Below are 3,808 nucleotides of genomic sequence, written 5' to 3'. Positions count from 1 at the left end.
TAGTGTCTTTCATTCTACTATTGGTTTTGTTTGTTCTTGTTCTAGTTTCATGAGGTGTAGTGATAGATTGTTTGAGTTTTTCTTGTTTCTTGATGCAGGCATTTATCACTGAACTTCCTTCTTAGAATTGCTTTGCTGCATCCCATACGTTTTGGGATTTTACATTTTGATATTCATTTGTATTAATGTATTTTATTATTTCTCCTTTTATTTTTGTCTTTGACCCATTGGTTGTTCAGTAGCATGTCGTTTCATCTCCACATACTTGTGAATATTTCAGTTTTCTCCTGGTAATTGATTTCTAGTTTCATATCATTATATTCAGAGAAGATGCTTATATCATTTGAATCTTCTTACGTTTCTTAGGACTTATACTATGGCCTAACATAGGACTCGTCCTGGAGAATGTTCCCTGTGCACTTGAGGAAAGTCTCTGTTCAATTGTTCAATCGCTCTCACATGTAAGGTTCGGTATGTGTCTGTCAAATCCATCTGCTCCATGTTGCTTAACGTCTATGTTTCTTTACCGATTTTCTGTCTGGTGTATCTATCCACTGATATAAGTGGTGCATTGAAGGGATATTGGCCTGAGGTGGGTTTTTTGTTTTTTTGTTTTATGTTGTGTTTTTTGTTTTGTGTTGCTTTTGCTTTTTTGTAGTATCTTTGCCTGGATTATTATCAGGATAACGCAGGCTTCATAAAATAGGTTAGGGTGTCATCCATGCTCTTTAATTTTGGAAATTTTGATAAAGATTGGTTTTTGTTTCCTTTAATGGTTTGGTAGTATCCACCAGTGAAACAATCAGATACAGGGTTTTTCTTTGGGAGAGATTTTTGATTACTGATTCAAACTCCTTACTAGTTGTAGATATATTCAAATTTTCTATGCTTTTATGATGTAGTCTTGGTAGGCTTTGTATTTCTAGGAGTTGTCCATTTCATCATTCAATTTGTTAGTGTATAATTGTTCACAGTACTCCCTTATTGTCCTTTTTATATAGAATTTGTAGTAATGTCCCCACTTAATTCCTAATTTAGGAATTTGAGGCTTCGTTGCTTTTGTTGTTGTTATTTTAGTCCATCTACCTAAACCATTGTCATTTCTGTTGATGATTTAGAAGAACTAATTTTGGTCTCATTTATTTTCTCTATTGTGTATACATCCTCCATGTCACTTATCTCTGCTCTAAAACTTATTACTTCCCTCCTTCTGTTAGCTTTGAGTTTAGTTTGTTCATTTTCTAGTTTCTTACATTATAAAGGTAGGTTGTTAATTTGAGGTCCTTATTGGTTTTTGTTTTTATTTTTATTTTATTTTATTTATTTATTTGGGGGGGGTGCAAGTAAGGGAGAGGAGAGAGAGAGAGAAAAAGAGAGAATCCCAAGGAGTCTCCACAATGACAGTGCAGAGCCTGATGCAGGGCTCAAACCCACTAACTATGAGATCATGACCTGAGCTGAAGCTGGACACGAATCTGACTTAGCAACCCAGATGCTCTCTTCTTGATTTTAATATTAGCAGTTAAGGCTATACATTTCCCCCTTGGCACCTCGTTAACTGCATTCCATAAGCTGTAGTATGTTGTGTTTTTATTTTCATTCATGTATAAGTATTTTCTAATTTCCTTGAGATTTCTTTTTTGATTCATTAGTTGTTTAAAAATATGTTGTTTAATTTCCACACATTATGAATTTCCCCAGTTTTCTTGCTGTTATTGATTTCCAGCTTCATCCTGTTTGGACTGGAGAAGATACTTTCTATCATATCTATCTTTTAAAATCTATTGAGGAGCACCTGGGTGGCTCAGTCAGTTAAGCGTCTGGCTTCAGCTCAGGTCATGATCTCTCGGTTTGTGGGTTTGAGCCCCGCGTTGGGCTCTGTTCTGACAGCTAGCTCAGAGCCTGGAGCCTGCTTCAGATTCTGTGTCTCCCTCTCTTTCTGACACTTACCTGATCATGCTGTCTCTCTCCCTCTCTAAAATAAATAAACAGTAACAAAAAAAAATTAAAAAAAATTAAATCTATTGAGACTTAATTGGTGGCCTAACCTATGATCTATCCGGGAAAATGTTCCATGTACACTTGAGAAGAATGTCTATGCTCTGGTTCTTGCCTAGAATGTTCCGTAGATACGTGTTACATCTGGCTGGTTTAGTATGTTGTTAAATCCTCTATTTCCTTATTTATCTTTTGTCTGGTTTTCTATCCATTCTTCTCAGTGGGAATTGAAGTCTCCAACAATTATCATGGAACTGTCTATTTCTACCATTAATTCTATCAGTTTTTGTTTCTATATTTTTCAAGTCTATTATTATGTGTATAAATAATTATTATATCTTCTTGATGCATTGAGCCTTTTTTTTTTTTTACCATATAATGTCTTTCTTTGTTTGAAAGCTGTTTAATTTTAAAGTCTACATTATCTGATGTTAGTGTAGCCATCCCTGCTCCCTTTTGGTTACTATTTGCACAGAATATCTTTTTCCATCCTTTCACTTTTAACACATTCATGTTTTTGGATGTAAAGTGAGTCTCCTGGGGGCACCTGGGTGGCTCAGCCAGTTAAGCCTCTGACTCTGGCTCAGGTCATGATATCATGGTTGGTGACTTCAAGCCCCACGTCTGGCTCTGTGCTGACAGTTCAGAGCCTGGAGCCTGATTCAGATTCTATGTCTCTCTTTCTGCCCCTCCCCTACTCTCATGCACCATCTCTTTCTCTCTCTCTTTCAAAAATAAATAGTTAAGAAAATTTTAATATTTAAAGAATTTTTAAATAAAGTGCATCTCCTGTAGCTGGCATATAGATTAATCACGTGTTTTTATCCATTCTGCTAATCTCAGCTTTCGATTGGTGAATTCAGTTCATTTACATTTAATATATAGGTGTGATAAGAACAGACTTATATTTGTCATTTTACTATTTGTGTTCTATATGCCATTTAGCTTTTATTTCCCTCATCTCTTGCATTACTATCTTCTTTTGTGTTTAGTTGTTTTTGTAATCTATATTTAAATACTTTTCTCATTTCCTTTTTTTTATTCTATAGCTATTTTCCCTGTGGTTACTATAGGGGTTAAGTTTAATACCATAAAGTTATAATACCCTAATTGGAATTCACACCAGTTAAACCAATAACATGCAACAACTCAGCTCCTTTACATTTCCACCCCACCTCACTCAGGTGTTGCTGTCACAAAATTACATTTTTATATCCTGACCAGCCCAAAATATGAACTAATCATTCTTTTAAATGCATTATTCTCTTAAATTATATAGAAAATAAAGTAGGGAATTACAAACCAAATTTACTAGCTTTTAGACTAATAGTTTTTTTAATTTATTAGTTTCACAAAATATGTAGCCAAAACAAGTATATCACAAACCACTATTCTAATAAAACTAGCTTCTAGAATTGCTAATGTATTTACCTTCATTGAGATCTTATTTCGCCCTATGGTTTCTGGACTGTCTAGTGTCCTTGTATTTCATCTCGTTAGAAATCCTTGACCTTTTCTTACAGGCAGATCTAAGGGTAACAAATTCCTTTAGATTTTATTTATCTAGGAATGCCTTATTGTAAATCTTATTTTTTAACAAGACTTTGGCCAGATATAGGATTTTTGATTGACACTTGTTTTCTTTTATTGTTTTTGGTATAGTGCCCCACTGCCTTCTGGCCTCCAAAGCTTCTGATAAGAAATATGCTGTCTTATTGAGGAGTCCTTGTATATGCAGTGATTTGCTTCTCTTGTGTTACTGTCTAGGTTCTTCCTGGTCTTTGGCTTTTTAAAGTTTGATTATGATGTG

General features: G+C 34.6%; 1 protein-coding gene across 1 annotated transcript in view; it reads left to right on the top strand.

Annotated features, from left to right (window-relative positions):
* Nucleotides 1-3,808, top strand: part of LOC115272504 — a 21,397-nt gene that overhangs the window by 15,784 nt on the left and 1,805 nt on the right. The gene's annotated exons all lie outside the window — the stretch shown is intronic.

This window comes from Suricata suricatta, chromosome 11, assembly GCF_006229205.1.
Source record: "Suricata suricatta isolate VVHF042 chromosome 11, meerkat_22Aug2017_6uvM2_HiC, whole genome shotgun sequence".
Classification (NCBI taxonomy): domain Eukaryota; kingdom Metazoa; phylum Chordata; class Mammalia; order Carnivora; family Herpestidae; genus Suricata; species Suricata suricatta.
Note: the sequence above shows the minus strand (reverse complement) of the source record. Positions and strands in the feature narration are given on the sequence as shown.